Source organism: Misgurnus anguillicaudatus, chromosome 2, assembly GCF_027580225.2.
Source record: "Misgurnus anguillicaudatus chromosome 2, ASM2758022v2, whole genome shotgun sequence".
Classification (NCBI taxonomy): domain Eukaryota; kingdom Metazoa; phylum Chordata; class Actinopteri; order Cypriniformes; family Cobitidae; genus Misgurnus; species Misgurnus anguillicaudatus.
In genome coordinates, this window is record NC_073338.2 from 19,606,671 (window position 1) to 19,622,229 (window position 15,559).

Genomic DNA, 15,559 nt, shown 5'->3' on the forward strand with positions numbered 1-15,559 from the left:
GACGTGTCTTTGGCCTCGTTTTTAAGTGAAATAAATATATGGAAGTAAAATAGTCCGAGTTTTAAAGTACACCTCGAGACCCCTGCACCAGTGCGCTCCATCTAACTGTTTTGGGCACACCCGATCAGGATCAGATGAACTTAAATCTAGTTCACATCAATGTGAATTCATAAGTTTTGGGTTAATTACTCCAAAAATAATAAATTACTTATTAAAACATTAAATTATTCACTAATCACTCTGTCTAAAAAGTAATTGTTTACTTATTACTAATTACTTTTCAAAATCTGTATTAACTCTTTCCCCGCCATTGACGAGATATCTCGTCAATTAAGAGAAAACGCTTCCCCGCCAATGACGAGTATTTCCGTCTTTCCACAATACCGCTGTTATCCACTAGGTGGCGCCCTTCCGCAACTTTTTAAAACCGGAAGTATTGCCCTATGACAAGCTGCTGCATGTCTGTGTCTGTTTTAAAGATCGCTCTTAATGGGAACTCTATGAAAAGTCCGTCACAAAAATTGAATTATCTCAACTTTTTGCTCAAAATGTTGTGTTTTTGCAGAAACCTACCCATATTCAAAAGCTGATTACAAAAAAAACTACTGAAGGTAGGATGAAACGTTTTTTTTTTTTTTTTTTGAAAGCAGAGGGTCTGTTCTTTCATTTGATATATTGTATGTTTATATATTTGAAGAAGAACATTTTCTGGAAGGCATTAAACTTTTGTGAAAATCATGAAAAACGCTGATATTTTAACTATTAACTATTTCACCGCCAGCGTTGTTTTAAAAAAAGTTGAATGCCTTCAACAAAATGTTCTTCTTTAAATATATAAACATACAATATATCAAATGAAAGAACAAACCCTCTGCTTTAAAAAAAAAAGTTTCATCCTACCTTCATTAGTTCTCTTTATATCACCTCACAAATACGGGTAGGTTTCTTCAAAAACACAACATTTTGAGCAAAAAGCTGAGATAATTCCATGTGAAGGACTTTTGATAGAGATCAGATTCAGAGCGATCGTCAAAACATACATGGACATACAGCTGTTTGCCCTAGGACAATACTTTCAGGTGGATAATTATTACGATTTGCCGGAAATACTCGTCATTGGCAGGAAGCGTTTTCTCTTTATTGACAAGTTAAAAGCCAAAATATGTCGATTTTTACCACTAAAAATTTATAATTTAACACCATTGCTGACTATATTCTCCATATTATCCATAAAATAGGAGGCATCTCATTCCCGTGGTTTAGAATCGCCTTTACTCTTTACTTTACTCTCGATTATTTTTGACCCATTGGGTAAATATTGGACAGAACACGTGCTGGGTTAAAAATTTACCCAATGCTGGGTTGTTTTAACCCAACTGCTGGATTATTATGCCCCATGGTTGCATAACAACAACCCAACATTGGGTCATTTTTAACCCAGCACATGTTCTGTCCAATATTTACCCATTATGGGTTAAAAATAACCCAGACATTTTTAGAGTGTTGGTTTTTATCACAAACATGTAACCAATCACATTTACACAGTTGAGCTCATGGATCAGTAGTTCGAGTCATAGATATTATGTTTGGATGCCTCATAGACCCGGCGCTAAAATGATCACAGCACTGCTGCTTCACCTCTGCTTCTGTGCTGCTCACGCATGCAGGGTGAGTGCTGTAACCTGTTAACATCAGGGCGTAAAGATTAGTGCTGCAAACATGCAATGCACGTATGCATTGAGTGAAACAAAACTTAGCAGTGATGTGGCTGAAACTGAAAATGTAACATCTATTTACAAATATATCTACGCTCCGAAGTGGTGCAATTGAGTAGAGGTGAGGACTCATTTGCATATTCTTAGATCCAATGATACAATGATACAATTCTTGACTACAGGGGGACTAAAAGGGTAACTGGATATGTAAAAAGTGAAATGTTGGTTAAACTTAAAAAGTTACTTCAATTGGTAACCCCTAAACACAAGATGTTTTCATCTTAAAATTACTCTTTAGTTTCACTCTAGGTGAAAATTTTAACTTTACAAGTTGAACAAACTTTTCAGTTTTTACAGTGTAATTACAGTACAGTAAATCATTACACCCAAACTGTCATTATACATATGAAGAGTTTCGTTGCAAAACGAGATAAATCCATTTTTTATTTTTGTCAAAACATGTTTATTATTATGTTATCATGTTATTATTTTGTTTTATGGTGCTACTTAGCTGTATTTTTAAGTTATGAAGGTTTAAATCAAAACAAACCAACTGCAGTTGCATTGAAATTAACTGGAATGCACAACCAAAAAACGAGATTTCTGAACAATTAAAAAAACGGTGGTTATCTCGTTTTGCAACGAAACTCTTCATATGAAGAGTTTGGTTCCAAAACGTGATAAACGCCTTTTTTAACGAGTTACCACCAAAATCAGCATTGTTTCAGGTCAGTATTAAAAAGTAAATTCTTAATTTTACTGTACCCCAAATCCAATATCGCCGTGTTATTCTGTCTATGTTTTTCTTCCTTTTCTCCAAAAAACAATAAACGCCACTCCTCCTGCTCTGCAGAATGCAATAAATCCACTTGACCAATCACAGCACACCATTCCAGACACTGTAAACAACAATGGTGGCGTGTTTTCATAACCTAAAGATGCTATGTAAACGTTTGCCACAGAAAATAGTGTTTTTCATCTTGTCATTTTCTTGGTATAGAAAACACATTTTTACCAAAATTTGTCAAAATGGATTTATTGCGTTTTGGAACCAAACTCTTCATATATAATATATAATCATAATATAATATAACCTGAGGAGGCATGTTAGAATGGAGAGTATATAAGGTGGTGTGGTGGAGCTTTCGCTTTATCAAAGCACAGTACAGATCTACATTTCTCCAGCATAAAGGCACGCTACAGGCTGATGGAGGAACGCTGTAGGCTACACAGAGACATCAGAAGATGACCAATCTCCCAAAGGGACTAACAGCATGGTAAAAATCTTCCCCTGCACACAATTAGATTCGGTTTTCTACCCAGGATGAACTAACCCTGCCCTCTGGAAACAGGCTGTCCCTGACCGTGTCGAAACTGGGCATCGAGAACAAAAATTCAAAGTCATGCCTGAGAGAACTGAGTGATGTTTACTAAGTAGCTTTGCTTTCCTCTATATTCTCTCTTTAGTTCACCGTCTCCCTTCTGCCTCTGCTTCCCATCCTTCACCACAGAGATTAAACATCACTTCATCTCCGTTTCTGGAGCTGCTCATTTGGATTGACTATTGAGAACAAAGAATCAGACATCAGTTGTGGCCAATGTGAGATTTCTAATTAATATGCTTCTCCAAACAAACTGTAGGGGAAAAAATGTCAAACAACAAACAGTGAAAGCAGCCAGAAGGAAAATCTTCTGCTAAGCAGCTGATATCCAGCTTTCCTTGAAGATAAGCTATAACATTACATGGTATTAGTTTAGCATGCGGTTAAAAAAATGATTCTGTGCAACATTTAGATGCTAGTAAAACGTCCAACTTATTTCATGTGTAAAGCACGCCGCTTCAAGAAGGAAAATTGCTGAGGGTGATCGGAACTTTATAGATTGGATTAATAGCTAAGCCAGTTCCTGGTCAAAGTTGTGATGTTATGAAATGCTTCCGAGTCTGTGCATGCATAAGGTCTAGTCGAGCAGAAAACAGGAATTGCGGAGATGAGTTTTGGGTACTATATGCTATCAGTCAATGTATTTCCAATTGATCAAACAGTAAAGAAAAATTACTACAATGTCCCGGCTGCATCATGATTTTAAAGCAACAATATGTAGTTTTTTTACCTTTAAATAATGTCTCTAAAATTATTTCAGTGATAGAACAACTTTTAACTGGACAAATTGTACTGTTGCTGCAACCTGAGCAGCCTCCTAGCTGCTACAAGCACACTCTGAAAGTGGCGGTGGAGGGTAGGAAACACAGCCCCGCCCCTCCCCCTGCCTGCAGAAGAGTGTCTGATACCAGGCACTGTTGCGCTTTTCAACCACATGGGGGAGCTGTAAGTCATTTTTACATGGAAACTACATAGTGTTGCTTTAAAAAGCAATTTGTAGCAAAAGAAATAGACACACAAAAATGGAAAAAAAGGGCCTGTTGTTAAAAATGTGTGTAGGTCTGCAACTGACATTTAAATTACATTACAGTATGTCACAAAAGTTTGTCAGAAATGCATTATTCACTCTTAAAATTGGTGCTAAATATCACTTAAAGTGATGCACTGTCTCTTTATCATAGGGGAATCATTTGTAGTGCTATATAGCACCTATGTAGCACCTGTGTAAAACCATACTGTGTTGCGTAGAACAATAAGTGTTATATCACCACTTCTGGTTTTTCATAGGTGCTATATAAGTGCTATATAACACAAAAAATTGTTCCCCTGTGATTACAAGCTTTTAGTGCTATTTAGCACCATTTTCTTTTTTTTTAGTGTTTAGCTGTGTCCCACATTTTGTGAGCAGTGCCGTTACTGCTTTTATTATTGCTGACATGCACTACATTCGGAAAGATACAAGCATTAGAACAACTGGGTTTAAATAAGATATGTCAAATATGTTAACACCCCAAGCGTAAAACAGTAAAGCTAATCTCAACAGCATTAAAAAGCATTAAGAATTCTGTTATTTTATTCAATTTAGGAGTTAACCTTTAATAAAGTAATTCTGAAAACATTTATAAGAGCACTACAAAGTACTTGTTTAGTATCTTGTAAATTTCTTGTTCATATAATATTGCTTATTAAAGTAATTAAATAATAAGCATTGTTGCATGAAAAATAAATAAATAATCCACCCTTAGTCAACAGTCCATATCCTAAAGTGTTAAATAGCAAAAAGGTTAAGACATTAGATCTAAGGTAAAAATAAAATATACTTGAATCTACTAAAACTACACAAGTAAGCACATTTGTAAGTTATGTTAAGTTGTAAAGTTATGCTACAAATATACACATTAAAAGTAAATGTCTACTTTAGTAGTACTTCAGTCCACCTGAAAAAGTATACAATACCAGTAATATTAAAATAGATTTTTAAGTGTATTAAAAAAAATGGTGTCTCTAAATAGCACAGTTGTGATAAAAGTGTATTTTAGTTTTTTTTTACCTGGGATAGCATTTGTTAACTCTTAATAACCCACACTGGACCACACTTTTAAAATGTCATCTTGTTGTGTTTTTGGCTGCCATAATAGAAGGAACAGCACTTTTGGTTCAAAACTAAAGTTTTAACGGACCCGGGCAGCCATTCCTTCACAGAAATCAAGAAGACTTTGATTTGTGGTTGAATACAATATGGCGTACAGACTGGACGGAGATGATCATAAATAATACTTGTGTTTGCAGTGCACACTTCATATCAGTAAAATAATCTATGCATATGTACTGGTGTTAGGGTGACCATTCGTGCCAGTTCCGCTGGACACGTCCCGTACGGGGTGCGTTCTCCAGAAGTCGCGTTGGTCGACTGCATACGTCATCAAGGTTTAATATTTCAGGTTCAATTTCAGAAAAGCAATCGTTACATTTCAAGGTAAGAATGAAACTACAATGATTGTATGTCTTAAAAGAAATAAATCTTAATTTTCTAATGTATTTTAATTGAAATGTGAGAACCTTGATGACGTATGCGGTACTGCGTTCTCCGGAAGTTGCGTTGCCCGACCGCATACGTCATCAAGGTTCTCACATTTCAATTAAAATACATTCGAAAATTAAGATTTATTTATTTTAAGACATACAATCATTGTAGTTTCATTCTTACCTTGAAATGTAACGGTTGCTTTTTTTGAAATTGAACCTGAAATATTAAACCTTGATGCGGTCAACCAACGCGACTTCTGGAGAACGCACCCCAAAAACATGTTCGGGACGTGTCCCGCGGAACTGGCACGAATGGTCACCCTAACACCAGTACATATGCATAGATTATTTTACTGATATGAAGTGTGCACTGCAAACACAAGCATTATTTATGATCATCTCCGTCCAGTCTGTACGCCATATTGTATTTAACCACAAATCAAAGTCTTCTTGATTTCTGTGAAGGAATGTCTGCCCGGATCCGTTAAAACTTTAGTTTTGAACCAAAAGTGCTGTTACTTCTATTATGGCAGCAAAAAACACAACAAGATGACATGTTAAAGTCAAAACCTCAAACTCTTAGCGCGCCTGCTATAAGTTCCTACTTTTTTGCCTCCAGCTGGAGCGGTGACATCATTAAGGGGTCTATTAAGGGCCGATTAAGGGGTCTATTGTTTTTTGTAAGGTTTGTTTGTAGAAACTACCTAAATAATATAACAAAGGCCTGTCCTGAATTAACCTAAACTCTGTCCAGAAAACGTACCCAATATTATAAAAGATTTTACTATAAACTCAAATATTTCACATAAAATGTATATTTTATATATATTTTACCTATATAATATAATACATTAATTGTACATTAATTGCTCCATACTCCATGTATTTTCAGAACTGTCTCATTTTTATTTCTCTAAAGCAACTTCAGGAGAAATATCTCAGACTAAGATGCTTAAAAAGAAACACAACTGAGAACTCCATGAAAAATCCTGTAAAAGAGCAAACTCTGAGCAATGAAACTTATCTTACAAACTAACATTTGGTTCCACAATTTAACTCTTTTCCCACCTTTGACGACTAAACTCGTCAATTAAGGGAAAACGCTTCTCTGCCAATGAAGAGTTTTTCCGGCATCTGTATTTCCGCTATTATACACCAGGTGACGCTCTTACTCAACTTATAAAACCTGGAAGTATTCCCCTAGGGCAGGGGTCTCAAACTCAAACCAGCTTGGGGCCATTTCTGAGATTAACATCTCATCAGAGGGCGCAGAGCTATTTTTACATAAAAAACACAATATTTCTGTAAATATACAATTTTTCTATTATTTAACATATAATAATACTTAAAAATATAAAAACAGTGCTTTCTGTATGTTTTATACATTATCTTAATAGAATAAATCTTTTCTTAACTATATCTTAAACAAATTTATATTAAAACCTGCCACTTACAAATGTAATTCCTGAATACATTTATTAACTATTATACATTTTTGTTTGCAACCAGGCAGTGCTTCTGTTTTTAAGTCACAGACTTGACTTGGTTATGTTCCATCTCTCTAAAAATGATTGCCTACTGCTCTATGTGCAACTGCATAGTAAGCAACATAATGATATATACTTCGCACTATACTTATATTGAGATGAGTGAGCTCCATAGCATACAGTCTTTTATCTTTTCATGTTTTTCCTCATATTTCCTATTTTCTTAACCTGGGCACTTGATGACTCTTTTTCTCATCCATAGTTTAATATGTGTTGCATTACATCTCCACCTCTCTCTGCCTATATGAGATGTCGCGACTGTGAACGGCCCCTTAAACGTTTGCATCAATAATCAAACAAATATAAATCTAAGTAGATAAAAATATTTCTGTGGGCTAGATTATGTTATATTTTTGACAGCAGGCGCAGGAAGGGAGGGAGGTCCGCAAATGGCCCGCGGGCCGGGAGTTTCAGACCACTGCCTTAGGGCAAACCGTTCAAGCTTCGTGTATGTTTTGATGATCACTCTGAATCTGATCTCTCTCAAAAGTCCTTCACCAAAACGCAATTATCTCAGCTTTTTGCTCAAAATTTGGTATTTTTGAAGAAACCTACCAATATTTGAGAGGTGATAAAAAAGAGAACATATAAAGGTAGGATGAAACTTTTTTTTAGCAGAGTTTGTTCTTTCAATTTGTTATATTGTGTGTTTATACATTTTCTGGAAGGTATTAAACATTTGTGAAAATCATAAAAAAACGCTGGCAACTTTTTTTTAAAACGCTGGCGGGAAAAGTGTTGAGGTTTCATTTTCTATTTTGTACTCTACAAATGTGGGAGTAGATAAGTAAATGGTTTCTAAGCATTAATGGCTTTAGTATATTTCAATATATCTTATAGTATAGGACAGGGATGGGCAACTGGCGGCCCGAGGGCCGCACACGGCCCGGGGTAAATTCTAATACGGCCCGCTGGACCATATTATACTTAATCAAATACTTTTAAAATGATGATTTTTGTATTAGGACGTAAATACTCCCAACCAGGAGGGGGCGCTAGGTCCCGCGGATCGTCACAGTAAGCATAGTCCCGTATTTGGGCTTATGTGAAGAAGAGGTCTTCACGGGGGCTGAAAACCCGAGGTCCGACCCGAGTTCAAAAAGTTTAAAAAGTTTCACGCGTGCCTCTGACACGTGTCAGGTACAATAATCAGGTCTCTGGTTATTTAAAATGATTGTGTTTTTGCCGAACGGACCCGAGAAGCCCTGAACTCTCGCATGTGTGTGTCAATGTCCTTTTCAAACCTCTCCTCTGTTTGCCAGGAGCGCTTGCAACATTGTGTGGCTGGCAATAGGTTAATTTTCGTTGAGACAGACATGTCAGATAATTTTAAATGTACGTTTTAGCGGTTACCTTGGTGTCATTGTCATATAAACAAATGGAGCAGCTCGCCAAATTTGTTGCGAGACCACCAAGGCTGCAGACTGCACACATGTCAGTTTACATTCGGGTCCAGTCGGGTTAAAAACAATGCCACTGGTTTGGGTGACGGGTCATACTCGGGCCAGAATTGCTCTCAGATTTGAAAGGTAAAATACATTGTTATCAACATTTTTTATATATTTTTTGTTTTGAATTTATGTATTATTTATTTCAAATAATTTTGTTCTTTAAGGGCGGGATGAAAAAAACTCCTCTATACTAATTTAAAAGTGCCTTACTTGTTGCAGATGTTAAAGCAATGCAGTTAAAGGGAAACTTCACCCATTTGCATTAATCTTTGTACCGTTAGAACCCCAGTCATGTTTTTGAATGGTCGTGCATCATTCCCTCAGTTTCCCCTGAGAGGGGAGAAATCCTGATTTCAGTGAGGCACTTCCTTCTTTCAATGATGTAAAAATCGTCATTTTGCGTCATTGAAAGAAGGAAATCCTGTATCTCTATTGAGTGTGAAAGACTACAGACACTCATTCCTCATTTTTCCAAGGTGGGGGCTATGGGTGGGACCCACTCACGCTTCAGACCAATTACAGATCAGTGGGTGGGACTTATACGAATATACGAACACAGACGGGAAAAAACGATCAGCCGCCATCTTTATGCTAAGCTAAGCTAAACAGAAGTTGTGGAGCGAGTCAGACTTCATGTTACAATAACAGTGGAAGTTAATCAATATGATATAGAAGAGGGTGATTTCGCAAGCGTGATGCTCTAATCCGCTGTACATTGCACCTTTATGAGCCACAATACAGCAAAGAGCTCAGGCAGATTGAGGAACAGAAGCCCGAGGAGAAGCCGGAGCCTGGGCGTCGGCTGGGTAGAGGAGCCCGGTGAAGACGCAGCAACCATCGGCCTCTGCTGCGTAGAGAAGCTTGCCTGTTCTCTCGCTGTGTGGCTTCTTTATAACATTTCTGCATCAGATAAGGATATGGACGTTCGTTTGGTAAAGGTTTCGAGGCAACTTTGCGCGCGTTTGGACATGTTTATTTCAAATACGCGTTTGCTTCGGCTTCGACGAGCAAACGCGCTGCGGAGTATATGAGCTTGGACAGACTCGCGCTGTGTGCTTTCGTTTTAAGATTTCTGGATCAGATAAGGATATGAACGTTTGTTTTGTTAATGTTTCTGGGCGCGTGCTTATTTTAAAGACGTGTTTCGGTTTACGAGCACAAGCTCCAACAGCTGAGGCAGCGCGTCTGTGGAGATATTATGCAGGGGACGCGTTTGTGTGCAGGATGCAGGGGTAAACGGATGTCTAACTAAAGTGAGTGTTTCAATTTTCTTTGTTATACTAAGGTGGCATTTATATACACAATAGCATATCTGAGCGGTGTTTTATATGTCTATATTGTGAGAGCAGTGAGGCTGATATTACACAGATGTAATTACAGTAAACAATAGACAAAAAGAAAATTGGTAAAACTAAATAAACATTTAAAATGCATACCCTTTTTAACTAATTGAAAAGACATTTGTACTGCGGATCTGAAACCGCACGTTACTGTTTGAATAAGACTTTGCTACACACCAGACCAGAGTGTTATTGTGTGTACCACAATGTAACATCACGTTTAAAAGTAAATCATGATTGGTGTCAGTCAGACACAGTGGTGGTGGCTATTTTCTTTGTTTTACTAACGTGGCATTTATGTACACAATATCATATCTGAGCCGTGTTCCGATTAATGGGAGTGGCTTGCAGTGCTGTGCATTGTGGTGCATAATGGGAGTTGTCGTTTTTCATACAAATGTGCTCTAAAGTCACATTTTGTCTTTTCTCTGTCAAATAGGCACACAATTCTACATTTATGTTACATTTTGACTACAAATATGACTCACTTTCCATAAAGATTAATGTTCCTATCGGTGAAATGGCCCTTTAAGAAGTTTTATCTGAAATGCTTGTCCAATGAAAATAAAGTTATGATTTAGAATTAGCATAATTGCTAAGTTTTATAGTTACAATCTTTAAAGACAGGTTAATTGCATATTGTGTTTTTCTTAATAAAGGAAATTAAGAATGATGTAAATTGTGCGTGTGGTTCTGGCCCCCTTGGTATAAAGGAGAAAAATGCTGGCCCTCGTCACCATCAAAGTTGCCCATCCCTGGTATAGGAGGATCCCTATTAGCCTTACATATCTAGTGTTTAGTGTAGATGAATGCTAGTACAGAACGCAATCACAACCCGTTTCACTTCTCCTGCAGTCACATTTCCTCTGCACTCTCGCTTTCTTTATTGTCTTGGCCGATCTTCATCAAAGTAGCTAATGAGTTCCATTGGAACTCATTTGAAGAGGTGATTAGATTGTGGTAATAAATAATGTGTGTACTCAGCAGTATATTATCCTCCAATGGCTGCTCTGGATGTGGTAATACTACAAATGTCATCTTCATTATACCAGGCCTGATTTTTACTGGCCTGATCTCTTTCCTGCTCGCCCTTGGTTCTCTCTCTCTCTTTCCCTTGTCCCTTTATTCCCACTGTCACTGCCTTCCACCTCTCCTGTTCTTGGGAAAAAATATCATTTCATTTATAAAAGCCCATCTTCTTGTTCAGAGTTCTTTGTAGAACATTCAATTATGAGTATGAATGGTTCAATTTGATTCAGCTGAAATAAATGCAATATCGAAGGCATTTTGAAATTTTCTGGGAATGGCACAAAACCTTTTTCCTGCCACTGTTATCTTTAGCTTGCTCACTTAGATTCTGAATGGTAGATATATTAAAAGAACAATGTAAAATATAGCTGCAAGCAATGACTGAACCAAGCCCTATGGTGCCACTGCCGTATAGTGGTTCTTGGAAAACCGTGCAAATAGGGTGCATTATAGAATTATTTTTATTTATTTATTTATTATAGTTTTATTTATTTACTTATTTATTTCTTGCATGCCTTTATTTTGACAGAGCATTGGAAAGAATGCAGGAAATGATGTAGGAGAGCTCAAGGAATATGAGTCAAGACTTGAATTTAGCCCATCCAAAGCATTTTTTCAGTGTCTTAACATACAGTAATGTTGACTAAGTTTGGTGACAATCACACAAATGGCTTAGAAAAAGTACTTAATAGATGAAAGCACTTCGCAACATCCAAAATGGTTTCCTGTTGGGTGAAGCTAATGGATATCAGGGTGAAAATGGTTTGGAGTTTCGTTACCACACATGAATCTATATGCGATATATGCACAAAGTGTATGTGCATTGTAAAAGAGGGAATTGTAGAGCGCTTCCATAATGCCCATGAACTGGCCTACAACTTGTATGGCAAATTTTTGAGTTTTATAAAAGTACCCCAAAACCTTGGACCCTGAAAATAACCATTAGAATAACCATTCAGTGCCTTGGTCCTAAAAATTCACTTGAATTTGATATAAATGGAAAAAGTAGTTGATTATTACATCCAAAAAATCCTAAGACTCCAGTATGAGTGCACATGCACTCTAATTTGTTTTGGAAAACAAAATCGCCCACTGTATGTCTCATTACGATACCATCCAGTTCCTCCATGACCTTCTCTCATTCTCCAGCATTAGCTTTCCACTGCCTTTAACTTAATCTGATGCCCTTGACAGAAGAAGTCAGGTGCTGTATGCGTCTGCTGTGACCGGCAGTTTGAGTCCATTCCACAGCTGGTAAAGCATGGGTGAGCGGTGAGTCGCATTGTTACACAGCACAATTCCTACATCATGCCTATTTTCCACCCATCATTTCCGAACCCACTGTCCATCCCCCGGAGTACAACAGGTGCTCTGGGTAATCATTACAAAAGAAAATGCTTGAAGTAAACGGAGGCATCATTTACGGTGAGGACTTTTGGCCATGGCTGATTTTGTCTCCACTACTTAAAACAATAAAACAATACAAGTCTCCAAATCTGCACTGAAGTAAACTTTGAAGGAAACTAATTAATATATTAGTGGCAAATCTGAACCCAGAAGCCATCATATTCAAATTGAATACCACACAGCCAACATGTGTATCAAACGTGTACCTCTGAATTGCTCACCTGAGCATTTGATCACAAACCCGCAAAAGTAGCTGATGTGGAAACATCATCGAATTATTGATAATAAGCATTTATAATGATAATTAAGCACCTGAATTGGTCAGCAAAAATAAATTTCTTCATCAAATCACTGTGTGATGAGACATTTTAATGTCAAATATCAACTTTTATCAACTGAAAGTATTGTTAACTCTTTCCCGCCATTGACAAGTTATCTCGTCAACTAGGTGAAAACATTTACATGAAAAAACGTGTTCCTGATGAAATTTTATGGTAATGTGTAATACCCCGATTATCCACTAGATAGATTACCCAATTTATAAAAAACTAAAGCAAAAAATGATTTATTAATTTTACACTCCGTGTATGTTTTGATAATTGTTCTGAATCTGATCTCTATCAAAATTCCTTTACAGAAATGCAATTATTTCAGCTTTTTGGAAAAATATTTTTGAAGAAAAATACCCATATTTATGAGTTTATAAGCTGAGAAATAAATATAGATAGTATGATAAGTTCTTTTCTGTTTTGCTTGTTCGTTTGTTTGTTTATTGTTTGTTTGAAAGCAGAGGGTCGGTTCTTTCATTTGATATATTTGTATGTTTATATATTTTTAGAAGGATTTTTTTGTGAAATTCTCTCTCAAAAAAAAAAAAAACAACTGGTGGGGAATGGCTTAAATAACATTGAAACATTTTCTAAATGTTTGAATTTGCTTCAAGATTTTTACTACATGCCATCTCCGTATCAAGTCATGACATATCAAAACACGAAACATAATTTGTTCATAACCTAATATTAATACAACATTTACATTTAGGTGTAATTTTTTGTTGTTTCGTGTGCATGTCTTTTATTTTGAAGTTGTTTGTCCTTTTGTAGTTCAATGTTTATGGTTTTTGTAGCTGTCACGTTTACCCACCTTAATTGTCTTTTCTTGTCATGATTTATCTTGGGCTTTGGGATTTATAAAGTTAAAATATCTACACATCAGTTTTAGGTTTGGACAGTACATAATATTAGGAGTTATTAGCAGATGCTTGTATTCAAAGTGACTTACAACAGTAGCTGTTTTCAGCCAAGTTGTGGATTTAACATGTGTGCAAAACTGTACTATTGCATAAAACATTTGTAAATAAAGATTAGTTTCCATTCAGTGAGTCCTAATAGAAATGCCCTGCATTGAAAAAAACCCCGCAGTCCTTCCTTTTGTATATGGCCTATAATACATTTCTTGTGCTTCTGTGACCTGATATTTTGTTATTAGTTTTGTATAACATCATGTAGCATTGTGAAAATAAAATTAATTCTGAGTCCTTTTTATATACACACATTCATAATGAATTATATAAGCACAGCATTTATGTGCATTTTGGTGTTTCTGGGTGCATCCCAATATCCCGTATTTGAAAGCCAATGATGTCACTGTGCCACGTCGAAGGCTGTGCCATTTTGGAGGCTCATTTAAAAGCCTTCAGATGTTACGTCCTTTTGTATCCTGTGAAATGAAGGATCCATCAGATGTTTTCTTCACCGCCTTTGCTATCCCAAGATTCAATGCGCGCCTGTGACGTCTGGGTATTTTCAAATAAACATTCATAACTGTGCAGTGTTTTAGTCATCATTTTTAATGTTTTTCAAGTAAGCCATGTTTTGAATAAAGGCTTTTTATATATTTTTGAACTGGAAGTAGTGCCTTGGATTCTGATTAATCAGATATTAGTTCTAACCCAACCAAGAGCACCTTCTGGGACACACAAAGTGGTCCTTTCAGCAAGAAGCGCTCCTAGATTCTCTCTTGGATTCATAACTGTAGTTAATAAAAGTGTACGTTTTGCTAATTTAAAGGGGCCATGGCATTAAAATCTGACTTTTTCCATGTTTAAGTGCTATGATTGGGTCCCCAGTGCTTCTATGAACCAAGAAAATGTGAAAAAGCTCAACCCAGTAACTTAGTTTTGGTAAACCATTCTCTACAAGCACATAAAAAAATGTGTCATAAGGAGCTCTTATTATAATAATACCACCCTTTAATCTGCACTATCCAACCACAGCACTGCGATTTAGTGCAGAGAAAAGCACAATTGAGTTTTAATTGCAACAAACCACCATCATTGTGATCAGTGTTTGAATTTCATCAGCTCATTTGCATTTTAAAGGACACACCCAAAACGCCACGTTTTTGCACACACCTACAAAGTGGCAATTTTAACATGCTATAATAAATTATTTATATGGCATTTTGAGCCAAAACTTTACATATGTGCTGTGGGGACACCAAAGATTTATTTGACATTTTAAAAAAGTATTGTGCCATGGCCCCTTTAAGGTCATTGTCACTGTTTTCCAATTATAAATGGTGTTTTAATGATGTGCATGAATATTTTTGCTGCAATACTGTGCATGCAACAATTTCCTTTTGTATATTTCTGAGGTTGGCAAATATGATATAGGCTACTGTTGGGTAGTTTTATTTGCATCAGTGCATTAAATTCTCTAAAATAAAATAAAATAAAAAAATCTGGCTCCATATTTATTTTTTATTTTTATGTGTCCCGCTGACAGGCGCCTTGGGCGGTAATAGCAAGTGATGCAACTCCCTCCTTAGGCTAGAGCGTCTCATTTCAGTTCGCTTGTGGACTTCAGAGGCTCCATCCTTCCCGCCTTTAAAGTCGCCATCCTTCAAATTGGATGTACCATCTGTTCAGCCCTGTTTTAAGCAATATCCCAAAATGTCCATAAAAAAGTGGAACCATATTGGAAAAAACTTGCTAGGTATAATGTTGTCAGTAAACAACCTCTTTTGAAAACACAATTACCAGTAAAGTCTTAACAACTGTGCAGCTATAGTGAACAATCCTTCTGTACTCCAGCCTACAGAGTTTTGCAGAAACAAGATCTTCTTGAAAGTGGGAGGGAATGGGATTTTCCGCTTGATTTG

At 36.6% G+C, this 15,559-nt stretch overlaps 1 protein-coding gene across 4 annotated transcripts in view; it reads right to left on the bottom strand.

Moving 5' to 3' along the window:
* The window catches only part of astn1 (astrotactin 1), a 356,183-nt gene that overhangs the window by 55,150 nt on the left and 285,474 nt on the right, over nt 1–15,559 (bottom strand). The window lies entirely within an intron of this gene.